The sequence below is a fragment of the Pristiophorus japonicus genome, chromosome 6 (genome assembly GCF_044704955.1).
Source record: "Pristiophorus japonicus isolate sPriJap1 chromosome 6, sPriJap1.hap1, whole genome shotgun sequence".
In the NCBI taxonomy this organism is placed as follows: Eukaryota; Metazoa; Chordata; class Chondrichthyes; family Pristiophoridae; genus Pristiophorus; species Pristiophorus japonicus.
In genome coordinates, this window is record NC_091982.1 from 1,346,217 (window position 1) to 1,371,195 (window position 24,979).

A 24,979-nucleotide genomic window follows, 5' to 3' on the forward strand; every position below is an offset into this window, starting at 1 on the left:
CCTGCCTCTACACGTCCATAAATTCCAAGCAGCTACTAGGAGTGAACACATCTTCCACTGTCACTCTATTGATGTAGGTCTATGTTCACTGTGTTGCTAGCCCTAACACTGCTACTGCGAAAGTGGCTTGATTAGACATTATTAACTAGGCCCATTCTGCAGGACCCATGTGATGCTGCATTAGCTTTGCTGAATTGTTGTGGCATGCACAATTCAAATATTGCGAGCACCCCTTTAAAAAAACTCATTGTGACATCTTTGGAGTTTTACTGCATCAATACAATGCTATATATGGCTTCTGATGCCATCATCTCAGCTATCAGATTAAAATTTGTGAATACAGTGCATAGTAAAAGGTGTAGGGGGAGAAATTCGGTCACGCCTCACTTGGGGCGGTAACTCAGACGGAGCGGTAATTTTAGCGCCTTGAAAAAGTTTGGGCCCTCTGCCCGGAAATTCATCAGAATTGGTCAAGAGCTGATAGGGGCACTAAATCAGCCGTTGCATACTACAGCTGGGGGGGCCATAACGAAAGTTTGGTTGGTAAATTTGGCAGACACATTGCACATGCGCTGAACTCCGATTCAGATCCAGGCAAAAGCTGAGTCTTAAATGCATGGCATTGTAATGCAACCATTAAAGTTTTCAAAATCACTTGTTTTCAAGCTGCACTGTCAAGTCTGTGTGCCGCTGCAAACTGTGAGACTCACGCACCATGTTCTGTGTAAACATTGCACTGACTGTGACCGCCGAGGGAAGTGTTTCCTCATCCCTTTAAGTAGCCACCAGTTAACGACTCTGTTTTTCCAGAAGTTGTTGTTGGCGGTTGCTAAATGAGGCGGCTGCACCTAATTTATTGATCGGGGCACAAACGTGGGCGTTGGACCAGGACAGACGTCAGGATCGCACTGATTGTCAGCAGCCAGGCGCTACTGGTTTGCGCCCCGGTGAGCCTCTAATGAATTTTCGATTGGTGCGCTAAAAGCTGCGGTCTCGTTGGTAACCTCTTACGCTCCCATTAACGCTCCTTCTGGCCGCTAACTGAGACTTTAGAGAACCAAAAATCCAGCCCCAAGTATGTGCAATTCATTTCCATATTACCTCCATGGCTATCCTCAAGTCCTGGTATAATTTCCACATATTCCAAACATGGCCTTGGGGTTTCTCAGATGCATTGATTTGCTCAGCCTGGACCTGAATTTGGTTAGTGAACTGCCCTCTGGTTTAAAAAAGTTCATCTCATTTCTCAAACTAAAGTTCCTCCTTTAGAACTTCACGCATTTCTTTTTATGACTGCCACCTGTCAATCAAACTGGTTGCTGCACCTGGATTTCCTCCTGTTGGACTTGTGCTAAAGCTTTGAAGAAGGATGGTAAGCTCAGTCAGAAAACTGAGGTTTTTGAATGTTCCAAAGAACCATTGACTGTGCATTCTGATTTCCTCACCATACAGCTGTATTTACAGTCTGTTCAGAAATACTGGTAAATAAGCAGCTTGAGAAAAGTGAAAATAGGCATCACTGCAGATACCCAGTGAGATTATTGAATTTGTGTGGCATGTGCCCAACAGAAGGAAATCCAGGTGCAGCAATTAGTTTGATTGACAGGTGGCAGTCATAAAAAGAAATGCATGAAGTTCTAAAGAAGAAAAATGCGACAGATTGTGTGGTAGTGTTTAGTTGACTAATGGGGTCATCTTTATATCTGTTGTGGGATATTAAGTTACAAGTTCAGTCAGTGCTTAAAGTAGGTTTGTTACCTAATTATTCAAGAATTGTTGGAGTGGCTAAAATGTGTTCAGATACAACAGTTTTGGCCTGATTACTGGAGAGCATTATCACTGGCACGTTTTCCATATTGATACCAATAGACTACCGAAAAAGTTCCAGTTACGGCAATACACTTTAATATTGTGCAAAGGCCTTAACGCATCACCTCAAACTGCTTCCATTACAACCAGTACCAGTGGCAGACCTGTACTTCACCCTAGTATTATTTTGCTCAAATTCGTCTCTCCAAATACAACACAAGTTTGGAAAAGCAAAATCTGTAATTATACTGCTGGGTGTACAATGCAAGTGGGCACAGTATGAGAAGTTTACACGCCCACTAGTACACGTGTCTGAAATCTCAGTGACAACTCTGTGTAATCAACAGGGTGCTACAGTTGGCTACTGTGGCTACCAATGTTCATGCTTTTGAATAGCCCCAGTTCAGCACTCTGGATAACGTTATGCAGTTGCCATCACTATGGTAACTGCTCATGCTGTTATAATCTGGTATGAACAGTATGCTGCCTCTTCCTATAAGTTCTGTGTATTACCTATTCATTACATTGTCTTTAACTGGAGAGTGATAAACATGACAGAAGCTGAGGCAACCTTTTAATTTGGAGTTTATTTTTATGCCCTTTAACTGGATGGGGGCAGCCTACATCCACTATGATTCATCCAACACATAAAATGGGGGTGTAGTTTACAGAGTTGTGACTTACACATATGATTTCATGCATGTTTTTATCTTTTGGAAGATTGTTTTAGCATTTCTGAAACAATGTAAAAGATATTCGCCAAACTTTCTTTCATTGGAAAACACAATACCCATTTTTCAATTTAATCTACAACTGCCAGCGAAATTGCACCAAACATTTGAATATGTCACTCAAAGGGGTAAGTTTCCTTTGTGTGTGTTACAGGTAGCGCACACAATATACAGTAGACACCTCAAGTCGCTGGAGAAATACCACCAACGATGTCGCCGCAAGATCCTGCAAATCTCCTGGGAGGACAGACGCACCAACGTTAGCGTCCTCGACCAGGCCAACATCCCCAGCATCGAAGCACTGACTACACTTGATCAGCTCTGCTGGGCAGGTCACATTGTTCACATGCCAGACACGAGACTCCCAAAGCAAGTGCTCTACTCGAAACTCCTTCACGGCAAACGAGCCAAAGGTGGGCAGAGAAAACGTTACAAGGACACCCTCAAAGCCTCCCTGATAAAGTGCAACATCCCCACTGACACCTGGGAGCCCCTGGCCAAAGACCGTCCTAAGTGGAGGAAGTGCATCCGGGAGGGCGCTGAGCACCTCGAGTCTCGTCGCGGAGAGCATGCAGAAACCAAGCACAGGCAGCGGAAGGAGCATGCAGCAAACCAGTCCCACCCACCTTCTCTCAACGATTATCTGTCCCACCTGTGACAGGGACTGTGGCTCTCGTATTGGACTGTTTAGCCACCTAAGGACTCACTTTTAGAGTGGAAGCAAGTCTTCCTCAATTCCGAGGGACTACCTATGATGATGATGACACAATAAATGAGCATTATTAGTTGTGATAATAATTAGTTGAGGGACTGGAGTGCATCATCACTCCATGGCAACCAAATTTTTAATTCACCGTAGTTTCAAAAAGTTTTATTTGTTAATTTGTCAGTTCTAGTGCCCCTTTAATAAGGGGGCACTCGGCTTTATAGTTGTACAAAAAAAAAATTTTTTTAAACAAAAAAAAATACAAAAATAAAATAAAGCAAGGCTGGTCAATTGGTCATTATAAGAAAAGTGTTGGCTGTGCTGGGACAAGTAGGAATGGAACTGAGCTCGAGCAATATCACAGAGAGAAAGAAAGAACTGTCATTTATAAAGCACCTTTCACAGTTTCAGGATGTCCCAAATTGTTTCACAGCCAATATAGCACTTTTTGAAATGCAGTCACTGCTGTAATGTAGGAAATGCAACAGGCAATTTTGTGCACAGCAAGTTCCCACAAACAATGAAATGAATAACCAGATCATCTGCTTTAGGTGTTGGTTGGGGGATAACTGTTGGCCAGCACACCAGCAGAACGCCACTGTTCTTCTTTGAATATTGTCATGGGATCTTTTACATGTACCCGAGAGGGCAGACAGGGATCTCAGTTTAATGTTTCATCTCAAAGCCAGTACCTCTGAAGTGTAGCATTACCTCCGTACTGCACTGAAATGTCAGCCCAGATTATATGCTTAAATCTCTGGAATGTGGCTTGAACCCACAACCTTTAACTCAGAAGCAAGAGTGTTATAACTGAGCCAAGGGCATTTTCTGTGCTGTGAGCAAAGCAGAAACCATATTGAGGGATTCAGAGAGACTGATACGAGAGGTCTGTATAGAGCTGAGTGGCAACAACATGTTGGAGATCTTTAGACTAAGGAGGCTCGAGGGAGGTGGTAGTTAAAGTGGATAAAGGGATGAAAGAAATAGAGATTAGAATAATGCTGAGAAAGATGCTAAGATTGAGTAAACAAACACTCGATGAAGAGGCCTGAGGCTGCAATGAGGAGGTCCAGCATGCTGAGCGCCCCTCCTGAGTTGTATAGGTGTGCAGACCTTAACAAGTATAACTTGGCTTTTTTTTCTCACTTTTCACCAATGTTTGCTTTGCCATTTTTGGAAGGGTAGCAACTCTCAGAGCATCGACAAATAATCCAAATAATTTCACTGATTACATCGCCACTTTTTCTTATTCACTACAATTAATGAAGACAGAAATGCCTCCCGTTATGTTAGTTCAGAGCTAACTCTAGCTTGAGTTGAAAGGGGAAACAAAAATGAGAAAGAGGCAAACATCTTAGTTTTCTCCTAATTTTTTCTTGGTATTTTATATCTCTCCAATATTAACTCCTCCAGTTTTCACCCTCTTGTTCTGAAGATGTTGACTCTTGCAGAGGTGATGTTACTGGGTACTGAGTACTCTTGAGTGTCAGCAGATTAGTCAACTGTGGAGGGCATCACAGCCCAGCTGACATTGGCCTGAGCCAACTTCCATACACATGCACTTTTTAGCAGAGATCACTGGACAGCAATCAGAAGCGGAAACCTTGGCTAGATTTCTCCCCTTCCTAGGCCACAAATACTTAGGCAAATTATCACAACCCTAATTGCCACCCTGGGTGAGATCAACTAACTCAACAAACTGGGTTACTTTTAACACATCTGGGACTTAAAATGTTACCTAATGAGGAGGAGGCAGCAAGAGCTGGCAAGACCTCCTCTATCCTCTGCCCTTGCCACACAAACACACTCATGTGCATGCACACACACTCAGGCACATGCACACACACTCAGGCACATGCACACACACTCAGGCACATGCACACACACTCAGGCACATGCATGTGTACTTGCACATCCACATATAAACACGCACACATTTAGCAGTGCCACTGTTGTACATTGTTAAGACATAATTGTCCCCGAGAAAAGCTGATTGTCCGATTGTTTTCCTGCAAAATTCCTACTTTATAGCACTGCATTGGGCATTGAAAGTTTACGGAAAAGCATTTAATGCAGCACCAGACTTTGCAAGCTGAGTGGTCTTTTGTTCTGGACTGCTCAAGGCTTAGGAACAATGTGCTATTCTATGGAACGAGTGAGTACATGGAAGGATCTCCAGTGACAAGCTGAGGTCATACATTCCATTTCAACGCACTTGCAGCATGCTCCGCATTTAAATATTGGGGTCTGCACCAGGCAGATTATCCACCAGTTCCTGCCTTGGCAATTCCTTTGATTTAGCCAGCAGAAAATGTGGCTTTATGCCAGCATTAACAGATGGAAATAGTTGTTTAGAAAAAAATACTATGCTAAAAGTAAAAGTAAACACAAATAGAGGGCAATATAAATACAGTGTCTCACAGAACTGCCAGGGTTGGCAAGTTACTTTATGAATAACCCTATTTGGAAATGAAAGGAACATTCTACAACCTGTATTATTTCACCATGAGATGCAAGTAGTGAATAAGCAGAAATTTCACATACAGAGCCCCCTATCCTGTATATCCTTCCCAGATCAAAGGTTCAAAATAGAACCGAGTCTTCTCATGATATTGTTCCATTTAATGAATACATTTGCTCATTACTTAACCCTTTCCACAACTCGCCAAACATTAAGCCTTTTTAATTATTCAAAAGTCAAAATACAAGGAGCAGCAACCACAGGTTCAGTTGGACCTATCAGAAGGCAGACTGGGTAGAATTTTCTGGGGAAGACTAGGAGCTCGCCCAGCCCTGTTGCCTGTGCACAGTTCCTTACACGTGATTCAAGACAAGCACTGAAGAAGCTCTGGGAATAGTTGCCTTCTTGGCCCTGATTGATGCATGGCCTGGAGATTTCTCTGAACAAAAATCAGAGAGATTTTGCCCTCTCAAAACTGGGGAAATAAAGAGAAATTAACACTTTCAAAAATGAGTTGTTGATAATTTGTAATTTCTTTACACCAGTAAAATAGTAGAACAATAACCACTTGTCAAAAAGTACTGAAATAAAAACAAAGTAATGAGGCCAGTTTTATTTTAGCTATGCACTGTGAAGATGCACATTTGTAGGCAAATTATGCAATTGTGCACTAAAGCCCCAAAATATGAAAGTCTTCAAAAATATTCTCACTGCTCCCCTGATGCCTTAGTGGAGAAATACACTGCGTATTGTTAGTGAGCTTTGAGCAATGTTTGATTCTCAGTCTGTGCTGTGTTAACTGATCATGACCAGTTCAGCAATGACCATGATAGAACCCATTGGGCTATAAAGATGAAAAATCAGTCATGTTTTCCAATCCTGACTGCTACCTAGTCACCCTTGCTGGAAGTTGTGTGTGACATTGGGTGAAAATAGGATTGGCTCCGATGCAATGCACTACACAGTCCAATAGCCTATTTTAGCTCACATATTAAGAATGGATATTTAGGCATGCGACCAGGGGGTGCCCAATACCTGTGAAATCATACCACTGCAAAACTCAGTCCCTTCAGGAGAAGAAAGGAGAAAAGGAAAACTGGAAAAAAAATCCTGCTGAATGAGCACTTTACAAAGCCATTATTCAAACAGGCATATTTTCAGGGATGGCTCATTTAAATCACAAACAGTGGCTGAACCTTCACATGAAAAACCCATCGGCTTGTAAGAGGAGGTGGAAAATTAATCCCGAGGTTTGGCAGGAATTGAGGGGATTAAAAAAAAAATTAGTTCTGGGATGTGGGCGTCGCTGGCAAGGCCAGCATTTATTGCCCATCCCTGTTTGCCCTCAAGAAGATGCTGGTGAGCTGCCTTCTTAAACCGCTGCAGTCCTTGTGGTGAAGGTGCTCCCACAGTGTTGTTAAGGAGGGAGTTCCAGGATTTTGACCCAGCGACGATGAAAGAACGGCGATATATTTCCAAGTCAAGATGGTGTGTAACTTGGAGGGGAACTTGCAGGTGATGGTGTTCCCATGCGCCTGCCGCCTTTGTCCTTCTAGGTGGTGGAGGTCACAGGTTTCGGCGGTATTGTGTATGTAGGCATCTTGTTAATGACTCCACGAGGCAGGGGTATGGTACTTAAACTGTGTAGACTGTAGTCCTTTATTTGCAGCTTCTCAAGTGAGGATACCTAGAGCTAAGCTCCCTTTTATACTGGGTTACCTGCAGTGTGTAGGTAACCCTTAGGTTTCAGCAGCAGCACCTTCTGGTGTACAGGTAAGGTGTGTACAGTGTAAAGGTACATTCAGTGTTACGGACATCATAAAACAATGCAAGCATGCATACATAACAACACTCCCCCTAAACATTTTTCAAGTCCTTATTGTCATGACCTGGGGAGGTGATCAGTAGGGCTGTGGGAGGTTGTGGTGAGAGTTGTGTGGGTGCCAGGTGTGATTCCTGTACTTGAGGCTGGCCCTCATACATTCCCCACCCTCACACACAGACCATGTGGGTGTCACTGTTGTAGGATCCCTCCGTGGGGGGGGCAGTGCAGCAGTGGGTAGGGTGCATACTCTGTGATGTGGGTAAGTGTGTGGTGGTGGGCAGGGCCACAGGACTGTGTGGGATCCTTGTCCTCCATTTGGGATGAGAGTCTGGTCATCCCAGGGTTTGCCAGGAAAGCTGGAGGGTACTGGCCTCTCACTCCTGGTGTTGGCTCTGGTGGTCAGGGGGTGTAGGGCCGATCTGGGGCAGGTTGCCAGTGATGGTGGCTGTGCTGCCCATTGACCACTGTCCCTGCAGTGGGTCTGCTCCCACTGGGTGTGTGTGAGCCCTTCCTAGGGCATCACATTTCTTCCAAAGGTCCAGGCTACATGGTCTGGTAGCCCGCTGGACCTGGGGGTCTCCCACGGGGGGATTCCTCTAGCATTTACATTGTCCCTGTTGCAACCGGTGTCCTTTAACAGTGTCCTACCTGTATATGACACATTGACTCCGATCATACATAGTCGAGTTTACATTATTAACTAACTTTACATTGTTAATTACAGCATTTGCATCACTTTTTTGTCTCATGGTCTCACCATACATAGTTACATTAGTCATTTTGAACTTTCTATCATAATCATCAGACTTTACAAGCTTGTTCTTAACCTTACTTACACAAGCATTCATTTCATTTTTCTCATCAGTTACTCCGGCATCACAATTCTCATTACATTATCTACCTGCAACCGTTAACTGCATTTTTAACTTTAAAGTCCTTGTCATCTTTCAGTTGAAACTGTCCTTTTAAATTTTTATGGTTACCGGTCTCCTTTAAGGGAGCCTTCCAATCCGATTTGCCGCTCGATGCCACGTGTCGCTCCTCCAACGTTGCCCCTCGTGGTCTGGTCGCGGCCATTTTGATTTTAAGTTCTTCTCCTCGTGGTGCGGCCGCCATCTTTTGGATCTCATCCAGGTAGGCTGTGGTGAACTTTTCTTCCTCAGGTTCGGCCATGGACGTCGGGAATCCACTTTTCTCGACGATATTCTTCTCTTGGCATCCTGCCCCGGCCCGGAAGGTGAAGTTTGGACGTTCGGTACTGGAGCTCTCGCCACAGTGTTGTGGAGTTGTCACCGTGCAGTCGAGCTGGGCGGTGGGATCTCTAGGTGCAGCGATGGATCCATGTTCGGGACTGCGTGGGATGTCGATCGCTGGAGCCCGGAGGCAGTCGTCACTTCGACAGACTTGGACCTGCTTCATCCAACTTCTTCCCAGCCGCGTGGGATCATCGCCGACAACAATCCACAGCGGGAGTTTGTTCATCACGCCGTTCTGGGAGACCTGGACGTCCACGCTGCCAACGACCGGGATTTTACCTTTGGTGTAGGTGAGCAGCTTCGCTTGGACAGGAGGCAGTTTTGGTCGATTGGCAGGATTTATCCAAATTTTTTCAAAGGTCATTTGGCTCATCAAAGACTGGCTCGCCCCTGTGTCGATCTCCATTGAAACTGGGACTCCGACGATGTCTATTTCCATCTTCCACGGAGAACTTTCGGTGGAGTAGGTATAATTTCCATACTCATCTTCCAGGAGTTGAGCAGTTTCATCTTCATCTGTGTCGGAGCCCCGGTGATCAGCCAACTCTTCAGTGACGCGGTGAGTAAAGCTTTTTCTGCACATTTTCTGAAGGTGCCCTTTCTCTTTGCAGCCTTTGCATGTATAATCTTTGTAGCGGCATTGGTGGGCCCTATGGTTTCCTCCACAACACCAGCATGGGGCCAGCCGGTTTGCCCCATGTGGCGGACTCAGGGTTGCAGGACTCGGGCAGCATTTTGTCTTTAGAAGTATCCATGCAGTGCACTGCACTCGCAGGTTTAGAGTCCTGGGTCAGTATTCGCCTGGAGTCGCCGACCGAAATCATGTATGCCTGGCTCACTTAAGGTGACTGTGATGCCACAGAGAGCAATTTGTGAAGGAGACCCTCGTGGCCGATTCCGATAACAAATATGTCCATTAGTGCTTCGTTAAGGTGGTCGCCAAAATCACACGGTGCAGCCAATCTTCTTAACTGTGCAGCATACTTAGCAATTTTTTGGCCTTCGGGTCGCCAGTAAGTGTGGAACCGGTGCCTGGCTGTGAGGATGCTTTCTTTTGGTTTTAGTTGTGTCTGTATTAGTGTTACAAGTTCCTCATAGTTCTTGGTTGTTGTCTTCTCCGGGGCTAGCAAGTCCCTGACTAGACAATGGATGGTGGGCCCACAACTGCTAAGCAGGATGGCCCTGCATTTGTTCGGTCGTGTAGCCGGTGTGTCCTCATCCAGGTCATTGGCTATGAAGAAATATTCCAATCTTTCTACAAAAGCGTCCCAATCTTCCCCTCCGGTGAATTGTTGAAAGTTACTGAGATTCGACATGCTGTGCGTGTAGTTCGTGACCTCATCACCAGTTATTGTGTATGTAGGCACCTTGTTAATGACTCCACGAGGCAGGGGTATGGTACTTAAACTGTGTAGACTGTAGTCCTTTATTTGCAGCTCCTTGAGTGAGGATACCTAGAGCTAAACTCCCTTTTATACTGGGTTACCTGCAGTGTGCAGATAACCCTTAGGTCTCCAGCAGCAGCACCCTCTGGTGTACAGGTAAGGTGTGTACAGTGTAAAGGTACATTCAGTGTTACGGTGCAAGCATGCATACATAACAGGAGGTGCTGCCGAAGAGTTGCCGTGGCGAGTTGCTGCAGTGCATTTTATACAGGGTTCACACTGCAGCCACGGTGGAGGGGGGAGTGAATGTTGAAGGTGGTGGATGGGGGGCCAGTCAAGTGGGCTGCTTTGTCCTGGATGGTGTCGAGCTTCTTGAGTGTTGTTGGAGCTACACTCATCCAGGCAAGTGGAGAGTGTTCCATCACACTCCTGACTTGTACGTTGTAGATCATGGAAAGGCTTTGGGGAGTCAAGAGGTGAGGCACTTGCCACAAAATACTTTGTAGCCACAGTATTTATGTGGCTGGTCCAGTTAAGTTTCTGGTCAATGGTGACCCCCAGGATGTTGATGTTAGGGGGTTCAGCGATGATAATGCCATTATCAAGGGGAGGTGGTTGGAGATTGCCTGGCACTTGTGTGGCGCGAATGTTACTTGCCACTTATCAGCCCAAGCCTGAATGTCATCCAGGCCTTGCTGCATGCAAGCACAGACTGCTTCATTATCTGAGGAGTTCCGAATGGCACTGAATACTGTGTAATCATCAGCGAACATCCCCACTTCTGACTTTATGATGGTGGGAAGGTCATTGATGAAGCAGCTGAAAATGGTTGCACCTAGGACATTGTCCTGATGAACCATCCTCCTTTGTGCTAGGTATGACTCCAGCCAGTGGAGAGTTTTCCCCCTAATTCTCATTGGCTTCAATTTTCTCAGGTTCCTTAATGCCACTTGGTCAAATGCTGCCTTAATATCAAGGGCAGTCACTCTCATCTCACCTCTGGAATTTAGCTCTTCTGTCCATTTTTGGACCAAGGCTGTAGTGAGATCTGGAGCCGAGTGGTCCAGGTGAAACCCAAACTGAGCATCGGTAAGCAGGTTATTGGTGAGTAAATGCCGCTTGATTGCACTGTTGACAACACCTTCCATCACATTCAATTGGCTGACGTTAGAGGAAAAATGGCAAGTGGCATAGCAGTCAGGAGAAAATGCAAACAGAATCCAATCTCAATTGCAGGAATCAAAGCTGTACCATAAAAAGTTAGGAATCACTTCAAATATGTGAAGAGATACTTTAATGACAGGCATCGGTTGTTTTCCTGAGCTATATTGCATATTTAGAGCCAATAGAAGATACATGCATCCCGAAGTCTCAGGGCACGGAATAAGCATTGTAATAGCTCTTCAGTGGCACAACATCCTTGCATCAGGAAAGATAGTCAATTGGCACTATGGTCCATTTGCTGATTGCATTGCTTCATAATCAGTCATGTTCCTCTGCACAGTTGAGGAATGCTTCCAGTCTTAGCTCCTTAGTCTAATGGGTATTCTTACAAGATTGAGTGGTTGAAACACGTTGCTCTGAAGTATGCCTGGTAGAGGTTGCTAATACAATGTCAAGCTTGCAAATACTTTGGGCTGCTGATAGGTTATTTCATCAGGTGCACGGAGCCCACCATGTTGGATTGAAAAAAGTCGTAACTTTGACCTAATCTTGGACGGGAATGAATCAAACCTCATTTTTTTTAATTCTCTGTGGACAACCAATCCAGCTTTTAGACTTTTTCACAAGATAGAAACGGCTGAGGAAGGTTGTTTGGCCGTAAAAGCTCATCCAATTAGAAGAACCTCCAGCCCTTCACCACAGAATCCAGCAGTGCTTTAAATGATTCCTGAATTTTTGCCCCCCCCCCCCCCACACCTTACCTGGAAATCTACTCTGGGTGAAAATCCTGATATTAGTTCTCATTCTGCCTTTCACTGATTGATTTTGAGATATTCAAAATGCAAATGTTAATTAATACATAAACCCACAGATTGACAGTTAGCTAACGTCCCAGCTCCAGTCTGGAATGGACGGAGTAACGCCGAAGATGCTAAAGAACACGAATGTTTTTTTCTTAAAGTAATAAAAATGTAAAATTAAAGTTAAAATAGAGCATGTAGGAGTCAGCAATAAAGCATAGGGAAGAACAAGGAAATATAGATAGAACTATAGTATAGAAGTAACGTTTGAAAACGTGTGTTTACATTTGATTTGTTCGCCGTTCAGCGGACTTGTACACCAGGAAACTCCCGGCCTGGAATTCCCCACCCCGGCTGTGCTGCCTTGTTCGGGGCGGGTGGATAATCCGCATTCAATAAGGCCCATTGAATATTGCCAGGTAAGGCCGAGGCAGAAGTATCTGGGCCGTGGCATTTTGCGGTATTGTGCCAGAATTATAGTAGCAGCACACCAGAAGATCTGTGGATTTTTAGCCCAATTAAGCTATTAAAATTAAACACAATCCTTACCTTCTATTTTTTAAATGTAACTTTAGTTTTGCTTTTTTAAGAAACTAATATTATCAATTCTTCCTATTCCAATCTATATTTATATTTTAAAACTTTCGATGGCCTTTATTATTTTACCTCTCTGCTGCAACCATCTATTTTGGAGACGGATTTTAAAAAGCCTTTCATTGGCTGAAAAGTACTTTAATGGCCAATTTCTGAGCCCATTAAAAGCCAAGATTCAGAAGACTAAGATGCGACCAGGTCAATCTTCGATGGGGCTTTGAATACTAAGCATACGTTTCTTCTTAGGCGGTCCCTTGAATCAAATGACTTGCTTCCACCCAAAAAAGGCCGAGTTCACAGGTGTTTCAATGAAGGACCTAATACTGTAGACTGTTTTGGTGACCTGCTCTGACCAGTGGTAAACATACAGTAACATTACTCAATACAGTCATTTTAACCAACCTGTGCTACAGCACAGCGGGCGGGTGTTAGAAAATCTCCCGGGTTGCTCATAGCAATGTCCGGGAGAATAATCTTCAATTGCTGAAGGCACCAGGACAGCCCCGAAGGGGTTGGCAACCTTCGCAAGTTGCAATGTTATCGTGACACGTGAGTCATCAGCAAGGCTGCAGATTTTCTTTTAACATTGCTTTTCCTTCATTTCCACTCAGCAAGTTAGTTGTACTTGTTGGTCTGGCAAGCCAAGGATTGAATGAATACGGAGTTCACGCTGATCATTGGCCTGACAGGTCTTTATTGCACACCCCCAGGACAAGCAGGATTCTGCATGTGTGCACTAAAATAGTTGTGTGCACAAAGCAGAGTTTAGACGCTGCTCGGAGCTGCTTTATCGACACCGCTCTGCCCTCTGAAACTCTGCACCGTCCACAGCCGTGAGATGGCACAGCGCCCAATCTCTCCAGCCCAGCAGTTTATAAAGTGTCTCTCTAGGTTGATAATTGCCCATGAAGAAAGGAATGCACAATTGTACAATCAAATCGCTCCTTTTTACGAGCGGTACCAAAGCAGCAAGTCCCCGTGAATAACTCTCGCCGGCTGCTGGAAGTCACGATGCAACCTCCCGGAATACGGCCATCCAGAGTTGGTAACCCCAGTTGTTGTGCTGCCAATCCAGAAATCTATTGTTCAATTCCGATTTATCTCTGTTCCAGTCTCTGTTGGAATTGAGCCTAACTCCCAGAGGTGGAAGACTAGTATCTCGCATATTGCACCACCCGATCCTGTCTTCACAAAGCTATCTTTTATTAAATATATGGACAATGCAAAATAGTAAATACCATTAGAGGTAATGTTCTGTATTAGGATTAAATGTACAGTAACATTCCAACAGTTAAAAGTATAGCAGTCAGGTGTATACTTCTTCCATGAAGTGTTTTACAAACATGTTCCAAACCTTGGTTTCAAAATCTCTAATAAATAAGTTATTTGTAACAGCCATGTCTGCACCAATGTTACTCACGGGAGCTTTACATTAATATTGTGTCATTGATGGTATGTGTGCAGTCCTCCCTCCCTCAATAGCACCCTCTAGTGTAAAGGAGCCAAAGTCTGCAGCTCAGCTGGTGTGCAGGACGTGACTTGTAAAATCTAAAGTTAGAGGCAGTGCAAAGCATTGGTGTCCGTCCTTTTGGCTGTACACTGATCCCGTGGAGATCAGCGGTACACGACCAACAAAAACCGGAAGGGGTAGCACGCATAGGCCATGGGTCTTCACTCCTGCACTTTTGTCTTGACGTCCTATTATTAATTTTAAAAAGTACTTTTAGGATGCCATGATTATTTTGGTTTTAAGTCTATGCAATTATTGCAAATCTGCCTTTTGTAATTTAATTACTTAATCAATTCTCTACCCTATTTCCCTAAAGGTACTGATTCTGTTCCAATGGAATATGTCAGCCACCCGAGACCGATGCGAGCTTTAAGAAAGAAAGACTTGCATTTATATAGTGCCTTTCACAACCACCGGACTCTCAAAGCGTTTTACAGCCAATGAAGTACATTTGGAGTGTAGTTACTGTTGTAATGTGGGGAATGCAGCAGCCAATTTGCACACAGCAAGCTCCCACAAACAGCAATGTGATAACAACCAGATAATCTGTTTTTGTTTTGTTGATTGAGAGGTAAATATTGTCCAGGACACCAGGGATAGCTCCCCTGCTCTTCTTCGAAATAGTGCCATGGGATCTTTTACGCCCATCTGAGAGGACAGTCAGGGCCTCGGTTTAACATCTCATTCGAAAGATGGCATCTCCGACAGTGCAGCGCTCCCTCAGCACTGCACTGGAGTGTCAGCCTAGAATTATGTGTTCAAATCCCTAGAGTGGGATTATGAACCCACAACCTTCTGATTCAGGCGAGTGTGCTGCCCACTGAGACACAGCTGACACTCTGTAACCCTTGGTACTGTCACATTTCAATATGGGAGTTTTTATATCAATAAGGAGAATGTCATTATGCTTATTTTAAAGACAAAAGGAGAACTTGAATGAATTTTCTCATTGTTGACAAAACAGGCTTACCAACTTCGCCAAATTTAGTGCAGAGAATTTACAATACAATTTGTTAAGTAAAAATTTTAATTGCAACTTTTCTTAGCTGCTCAACACGATTGTTCTCTTCGTTTCTTTCTGTTTTACTTTGCTTCCATTTTAACCCAGTCATACTATATTTCACAATTTTAAGATTATGAGTTTTAGGTAAATTACAACAATGAAGTTATTGCTGGAAGTCAAAATTTGAACTTATATTGAAGGACTCACTTTGTAGTACACAGATGTAGAATTTATTTTATTTTTAATATTTTCCTTGGATTTGTCTTCCTCCACCGTGCAGGTGTAGTCTGACTCTGGAATAGTATAACAGGCACAAGCTATGCCCTAGTTGGTATTGTTCCTTGTCTTTGTCTTACTTATGTCTTTAAAGAAAACGTACCCGCTTTGCTCAAGACTGAATGAAGCCAGCAATGATAACAGGAAAGAGTTGGGACTTGGGAGCAGTATCAGGCTGAAGCAGGAGCTTGGCACGCAAATGCTAAACTGCAGATAGCATTAAGGGAAACACGACAAGACCCATGCTCAGATCACATACTTGTGTCTTCCTTCCGCGACCGGTGGACACTGCAGAGGCTGGAGTACATAGTCGACACGGGTGGCAACATTATTATTTTAAAATAAGTAGAATAGGTCATGTTGGTCAGAAATATAAAATTAAAGTTAAAATAGAAACGGGCAGAGTCAGAATATAGAGATGTAGAGAGAATCGGAGGGAAAGGAATGGCTGGGTAAAAACAGATTTTCAACTTGAGTTTAACTGTGTTTTTAGTATTTAATATTTACTTTAGTAATTTAAGGTTACTAATACAATACATCTGTTGTTTAGAGTAACTTTATTGAACTTTTTTTTCATGTCACAGTGCAGAGATGAAAAGTTTCAAGAATACTTGGTCTATGGAGTTAGACATGGAGTTAAAGCACCCTCTTGGAGTACTACTTAGTAACTAAATTCCCACATGTAGAGTTACAAATGGAATTCTAAATACATTTTTGGATTTTACAGTATGTATAATATTTAGAAACTGCCTATAGTACTTCTATCCATAATATATTACAAATGGGCTTAGAATGCTGAAGGAATTGCACTTGTACATAGTGCTATCAACTTATAGTTAGGTGGGAACAAAATGTACCAGCATCTAACCTAGCATGGCAACCAAAATGATACACCCCTAATGAACAAATTTTTGACTCCCAACTGAACACGTTTTTGGTCTCTGTTTGCTGTTTATGGCCTCCACTACCCCCCTATCCCCATCCCACTGAGGACCACCACCAGGAAATCTCAGGCTTCCATTTCTCCTTTGCTGGTGAGTAAGTATCAGTCCATCGCAAGCAGCTAAATAAGGAAAAAGTGCCATCAAAGATTTGTGGTGGCCGATGGTTGGAAGACAGCAAGTCCAAGTAGGCAGAGATTATATTAGACACTGAAACCCTGAAAAAGCACCAGAATTTCCAGTATTGAAACTAGCAGCAAATAAAACCCTCCCACCTAATCCTCATACCTCTCTCTCTGAGCTGGAGTTCCACCCCCCACCCCTCAGCAGAACAGGAATCCCAAAACCCCATCCAATTAGCAGTAAGTCATGGATTGCACACAATACTTCCGTCCCCTCCCTCCAGCTCATTCACTGCTGTCTTCATTTCCCCGAGTCCCCACTGGCTGAATTCCCATTCTCATTCCAACTCCCAGTGGCTGCAGTTTCACCTCAGAAGCTACCCCTACCACTTCATTACTCCCCTGATTGTATTTTACACCATTTAACATTTTTTTTTTTTTTTATCCAATTTCGTTCCAGATCAACTCTAACGCCAAAGATCACTTTGCGCCAATGTGTTTGATCTTAGGCCAAAAGGCCGAGAGGCGAAGTTGCACCGTTCCTGGAAATATTGCAATACCAAGTCGGTGCATAGAGTGGACGGGGCAAGCCCCTGATCCAGCTCCCTGTCCAAAAATCAATTCAATATCATGTCCCCATAGGGGATATTAAACTGATAAGAACAGATACTACACTTGATCTTAGCCAACAGGCTGAGAAGCGATACACCATTTGCTCTTCCTCTTCCTCACCCTCACCCTCACCCTCACCCTCACCCTCACCCTCACCCTCACCCTCACCCCTGATGGCTGTCTGTCCAATACCTCATGGCCCCTTCCCCTGCTGATCTACATTTACCATCCCCAGCACACCCGCACTGGCTAAATTTTATGGTCATTGGAACCCCCTCCCCTCTTGTATTGAGAGGATTTTCAAAACACAGAGACAGTCCAGTGAACAGCACCCTCTCCTGTGACCCCTCACCCCCTTTTCCATTAGCCCTCTCCTCTCCAATTCCCCCTCCCCTTCCCTCCGGTCCCTTCCACCACTTTCCATCACCTCCCTACTCCTCCTCCATTTCCTTCTCTATTTCTCCTGTCTCTCCTCACCCTGCCTCCCTCTCCCACTACCTCATGCTTTCCCTTCTCCCTCTTCCTCCTCTTCCATCTCTCCCTCCCCTCTTCCACCTGCCTTCCATCCTGTCACAGAACTTCTCAGAAGAACATAAGAACATTATAAGAACATAAGAATTAGGAACAGGAGTAGGCCATCTAGCCCCTCGAGCCTGCTCCGCCATTCAACAAGATCATGGCTGATCTGGCCATGGACTCAGCTCCACTTACCCGCCCTCTCCCTGTAACCCTTAATTCCCTTATTGGTTAAAAATCTATCTATCTGTGACTTGAATACATTCAATGAGCTAGCCTCAACTGCTTCCTAGGGCAGAGAATTCCACAGATTCACAACCCTCTGGGAGAAGAAATTCCTTCTCAACTCGGTTTTAAATTGGCTCCCCCGTATTTTGAGGCTGTGCCCCCTAGTTCTAGTCTCCCCTACCAGTGGAAACAACCTCTCTGCCTCTATCTTGTCTATCCCTTTCATTATTTTAAATGTTTCTATAAGATCACCCCTCATCCTTCTGAACTCCAACGAGTAAAGACCCAGTCTACTCAATCTATCATCATAAGATAACCCCCTCATCTCCGGAATCAGCCTAGTGAATCGTCTCTGTACCCCCTTCAAAGCCAGTATATCCTTCCTTAAGTAAGGTGACCAAAACTGCATGTAGTACTCCAGGTGCGGCCTCACCAATACCCTATACAGTTGCAGAAGGACCTCCCTGCTTTTGTACTCCATCCCTCTCGCAATGAAGGCCAACATTCCATTCACCTTCCTGATTACCTGCTGCACCTGCAAACTAACTTTTTGGAATTCATGTACAAGGACCCCCAGGTCCCTCTGCACCGCAGCATGTTGTAATTTCTCCCCATTCAAATAATATTCCCTTTTACTGTTTTTTTCCCCAAGGTGGATCACCTCACACTTTCCGACATTGTATTCCATCTGCCAAACCTTAGCCCATTCGCTTAACCTATCTAAATCTCTTTGCAGCCTTTCTGTGTCCTCTACACAACCCGCTTTCCCACTAATCTTTATGTCATCTGCAAATTTTGTTACACTACACTCCGTCCCCTCTTCCAGGTCATCTATGTATATTGTAAACAGTTGTGGTCCCAGCACCGATCCCTGTGGCACACCACTAACCACCGATTTCCAATCCGAAAAGGACCCATTTATCCCGACTCTCTGCTTTCTGTTAGCCAGCCAATTCTCTATCCATGCTCATACATATCCACTGACTCCGCGTACCTTTATCTTCTGCAGTAACCTTTTGTGTGGCACCTTATCGAATGCCTTTTGAAAATCTAAATACACCACATCCATTGGTATACCTCTATCCACCATGCTCGTTATATCCTCAAAGAATTCCAGTAAATTAGTTAAACATGATTTCCCCTTCATGAATCCATGCTGCGTCTGCTTGATTGCACTATTCCTATCTAGATGTCCCGCTATTTCTTCCTTAATGATAGTTTCAAGCATTTTCCCCACTACAGATGTTAAACTAACTGGCCTATAGTTACCTGCCTTTTGTCTGCCCCCTTTTTTAAACAGAGGCGTTACATTAGCTGCTTTCCAATCCGCTGGTACTTCCCCAGAGTCCAGAGAATTTTGGTAGATTATAACGAATGCATCTGCTATAACTTCCGCCATCTCTTTTAATACCCTGGGATGCATTTCATCAGGACCAGGGGACTTGTCTACCTTGAGTCCCATTAGCCTGTCCAGCACTACCCCCCGAGTGATAGTGATTGTCTCAAGGTCCTCCCTTCCCACATTCCTGTGACCAGCAATTTTTGGCGTGGTTTTTGTGTCTTCCACTGTGAAGACCGAAGCAAAATAATTATTTAAGGTCTCAGCCATTTCCACATTTCCCATTATTAAATCCCCCTTCTCATCTTCTAAGGGACCAACATTTACTTTAGTCACTCTTTTCCGTTTTATATATCTGTAAAAGCTTTTACTATCCGTTTTTATGTTTTGCGCAAGTTTACCTTCGTAATCTATCTTTCCTTTTTTATTGTTTTCTTAGTCATTCTTTGCTGTCGTTTAAAATTTTCCCAATCTTCTATTTTCCCACTAACATTGGCCACCTTATACGCATTGGTTTTTAATTTGATACTCTCCTTTATTTCCTTGGTTATCCATGGCTGGTTATCCCTTCTCTTACCGCCCTTCTTTTTCACTGGAATATATTTTTGTTGAGCACTATGAAAGAGCTCATTAAAAGTCCTCCACTGTTCCTCAATTGTGCCACCGTTTAGTCTGTGTTTCCAGTCTACTTTAGCCAACTCTGCCCTCATCCCACTGTAGTCCCCTTTGTTTAAGCATAGTATGCTCGTTTGAGACACTACTTCCTCACCCTCAATCTGTATTACAAATTCAACCATACTGTGATCACTCATTCCTAGAGGATCTTTTACTAGGAGATCGTTTATTATTCCTGTCTCATTACACAGGACCAAAGCTAAGATCGCTTGCTCCCTTGTAGGTTCTGTAACATACTGGTTTAAGAAACAATCCCGTATGCATTCTATGAATTCCTCCTCAAAGCTACCCCGTGCGATTTGATTTGACCAATCGATATTTAGGTTAAAATCCCCCATGATTACTGCCGTTCCTTTTTCACATGCCTCCTTTATTTCCTTGATTATTGCCCACCCCACCGTGAAGTTATTATTTGGGGGCCTATAAACTACGCCCACCAGTGACTTTTTCCCCTGACTATCTCTAATCTCCACCGACAATGATTCAACATTTTGTTCATTAGAGCCAATATCGTCTCTCACAACTGCCCTGATATCATCGTTTATTAACAGAGCTACCCCACCTCCTTTCCCTTCTTGTCTATCTTTCCGAATTGTCAGATACCCCTGTATGTTTAATTCCCAGTCTTGGCCACCCTGCAACCACGTTTCTGTAATGGCCACCAAATCATACCCATTGGTTCCTTTCCCCGTGCCATATTAGTTTAACTCCTCCCCAACAGCACTAGCAAACACTCCCCCTAGGACATTGGTTCCAGTCCTGCCCAGGTGCAAACCGTCCGGTTTGTACTGGTCCCACCTCCCCCAGAACCGGTTCCAATGCCCCAGGAATTTGAATCCCTCCCTGCTGCACCATTGCTCAAGCCACGTATTCATCTGAGCTATCCTACAATTCCTACTCTGACTAGCACGTGGCACTGGTAGCAATCCTGAGATTACTACTTTTGAGGTCCTACGTTTTAATTTAGCTCCTAGCTCCTTAAATTCGTCTCGTAGGTCCTCATCCCTTTTTTTACCTATATCGTTGGTACCAATGTGCACCACGACAACTGGCTGTTCACCCTCCCTTTTCAGAATGTCCTGCACCCACTCCTTTGTTCTTTCCTCCCATCGCCCCTTTCTCAGCCTCTGTACTTGCTTAAAACCAGTTACATCTGTAACATTTTCCAGTTCTGATGAAAAGTGATCGACCTGAAACGTTAACTGTGTTTCTCTCTCCACAGATGCAGCCTGACCTGCTGAATATTTCCAGCATTTTCTGTCTTTATTATACATACTTTGTAAATTTTTATTATTAACTGATTCTCACCTTGGTGTTGTGTCACTGAAGCATTCACAACCTTTCAGTATTTACATACCCATGTTGCTGCGGTCACATTTTATTACTGGCATGGAAATATTCTTCTAATGTTGCAAGTTCAGATGGACAAACATGCTGTATGTTTGTGGACACACGTGTTGTGTGTGGGGGTGGGGGATGGGGGTGGGGGGAAGCGGCAGACACTGTCTGCATTCTTTAAATTCTAACATCGGTACATTTTGTAACTGCTGTCGGGATAAGGCTACATGTAACTAGTGGGACCAAAAGAAGCCCAGAGGGGCAGTCTGTTGCTATTGCCTGTTGGTACCCAGTGAGATGCAAACCTTCCAATTTCTCTGGAATGGAACTTGAACTCACAACCTTCTGACCCAGTGGCAGGAATGCTACCACTTAGCCAAGGCTGGCTCCTGATAAGAATTTTAAGGAACAGGACAAGGCCAATAAGCCTAACATTCTTGCCCCTTTTTCAATGATTAACCCAAACTGGTTCTCATCATTTTCCTCAGTCCCAGAAATGTACCTGTTTGCCTCTTGAACCCATTCATATTTACTAATTCAGTAATCTACCCAGATAACTTATTTTACAACTCTATCATCTTTCAGGTGACAAAGTTCTACCTGGTTTCTCTTCTCATTCAAAAATGAGCTTGACAGATCGAATGCATATCAGGAACGAGGACATTTGCTTGAGCAAGATTGCAGGATTTACCCATATCTTGCCCAGCAAATGTCCTCAAAACTCTTGCGCCTGATAAAAGCAGGCGCATTGCCTACTTTTACAAGCGTAAGAGTTTGAAAATATCCAAAAATATAATTAAATTAAATTTTAAAAACACATTTTGTTTTTAAAATCCCTGCCCACTATGTTAAATTTATTTTAAACCATAATTTAATTTTTTTTTAAACTCGGAAAAATATTTTTTCTCTGATATTTATTAACTTTAATTTCAATTAATTTTAATATTGTGAGGTGTGTTTTTTATTTTTTATTTGATGTTATTATGTTCAGTTTTTTTTCTTAATTAATAGCAATGAGAACTTGTAGATACGGAGTTCCCATTGCGATTAATTGAGAATACTTTACCCGATTGGTTGAGCAGTCACACATGAACCTGGAGGATGGGGGCGCACTTTGCAGCGTGGGGGGAGAAAGCCTCCCCAACGGAATCTCAGGCTCCTCCGGGGCCACCAGGTACTTGCGTAGAAATTTTTCAGGTTGGAGGCATCAGCCCGCGGGAAGCCTCCGACCGCAATTTCTGGGCCAATACCTGACGATACAAGCATAAGTTTTCAATTTCCAACTCCAGCCTTCTTTATACGCTCTCTGAGTGACTACCAATTTAGTGTAATTACTGTCAAATGTTTGTGTTGTAGACATTTACCCATTCAGAACAGGATTGAGACTGCTCAAATTGATTTCACCGAGAACACATCATTTGAAACATAGAAACATAGAAAATAGGTGCAGGAGTCAGCCATTCGGCCCTTCGAGCCTGCACCACCATTCAATAAGATCATGGCTGATCATTCTTTCAGTACCCCATTCCTGCTTTCTCTCCATACCCCTTGATCCCCTTAGCCGTAAGGGCCACATCTAACTCCCTCTTAAATATATCCAATGAACTGGCATCAACAACTCTCTACGGCAGGGAATTCCACAGGTTAACAACTCTCTGAGTGAAGAAGTATCTCCTCATCTCAGTCCTAAGTGGCCTATCCCTTATCCTAAGACTATGTTCCCTGGTTCTGGACTTCGCCAACATCGGGAACATTCTTCCGCATCTAGCCTGTCCAGTCCCGTCAGAATCTTATACGTTTCTATGAGATCCCCTCTCATTCTTCTAAACTCCAATGAATAAAGGCTCAGTTGATCCAGTCTCTCCTCATATGACAGTCCAAGAATCCTGGGAATCAGTCTGGTGAACCTTCGTTGCACTCCCTCAATAGCAAGAACGTCCTTCCTCAGATTAGGAGACCAAAACTGAACACAATATTCCAGATGAGGCCTCACTAAGGCCCTGTACAACTGCAGTAAAACCTCCCTGCTCCTATACTCAAATCCCCTAGCTATGAAGGCCAACATACAATTTGCCTTCTTTACCACCTGCTGTACCTGTATGTCCACTTCCAGTGACTGATGAACCATGACACCCAGGCCTCGTTGCACCTCCCCTTTTCCTAATCTGCCGCCATTCAGATAATATTCTGCCTTCGTGTTTTTGCCCCCAAAGTGGATAACCTCACATTTATCCACATTATACTGCATCTGCCATGCATTTGCCCACTCACCTAACCTATCCAAGTCACCCTGCAGCCTCTTAGTGTCCTCCTCACAGCTCACGATGCCACCCAGTTTAGTGTCATCTGCAAACTTGGAGATATTACACTCAATTCCTTCATCTAAATCGTTAATGTATATTGTAAAGAGCTGGGGTCCCAGCACTGAGCCCTGCAGCACTTCACTAGTCACTGTCTGCCATTCTGAAAAGGACCGTTTATCCCAACTCTCTGCTTCCTGTCGGCCAACCAGTTCTCTATCCACATCAGTACATTACCCCCAATACCATGTGCTTTGATTTTGCACACCAATCTCTTGTGCAGGACCTTGTCAAAAGCCTTTTGAAAGTCCAAATACACCAAATCCACTGGTTCTCCCTTGTCCACTCTGCTAGTTGCTTCCTCAAAAAATTCCAGAAGATTCGTCAAGCATAATTTCCCTTTCATAAATCCATGCTGACTTGGACCGATCCTGTCACTGCTTTCCAAATGTGCTGCTATTTCATCCTTAATGATTGATTCCAACATTTTCCCCACTACTGATGTCAGGCTAACCGGTCTATAATTACCCGTTTTCTCTCTCCCTCCTTTTTTAAAAAGTGGTGTTACATTAGCTACCCTCCAGTCCATAGGAACTGATCAAGAGTTGATAGACTGTTGGAAAATGATCACCAATGCATCCACTATTTCTAGGGCCACTTCCTTAAGTACTCTTGGATGCAGACTATCAGGCCCTGGGGATTTATCGGCCTTCAAACCCATCAATTTCCCTCACACAATTTCACGCCTAATAAGGATATCCTTCAGTTCCTCCTTCTCACTAGACCCACTGTCCCCTAGTACATTTGGAAGGTTATTTGTGTCTTCCTTTGTGAAGACAGAACCAATGTATTGGTTCACTTGGTCTGCCATTTCTTTGTTCCCCATTATAAATTCACCTGAATCTGACTGCAAGGGACCTACATTTGTCTTCACTAATCTTTTTCTCTTCACATATTTATAGAAACTTTTGCAGTCAGTTTTTATGTTCCCTCGTATGAGCTTCCTCTCGTACTCTATTTTCCCCCTCTTAATTAAACCCTTAATCCTCCTCTGTTGAATTCTAAATTTCTCCCAGTCCTCAGGTTTGTTGCTTTTTTTTAGCCAATTTATATGCCTCTTCCTTGGCTTTAACACTATTCTTAATTTCCCTTGTTAGCCATGGTTGAGCCACCTTCCCCATTTTATTTTTACTCCAGACAGGGATGTACAATTGCTGAAGTTCATCCATTTGATCTTTAAATGTTTGCCATTGCCTATCCACTGTCAACCCTTTACGTATCCTTTGCCAGTCTATTCTAGCCAATTCACACCTCATACCGTCGAAGTTACCTTTCCTTAAGTTCAGGACCCTAGTTTCCGAATTAACTTTGTCACTCTCCATCTTAAT

General features: G+C 43.8%; 1 pseudogene; it reads right to left on the reverse strand.

The window, feature by feature from the left end:
* Positions 1–17,109: 17,109 nt before the first annotated feature.
* On the reverse strand, positions 17,110–17,288 carry LOC139266515 (U2 spliceosomal RNA; annotated as a pseudogene).
* Positions 17,289–24,979: the final 7,691 nt, after the last annotated feature.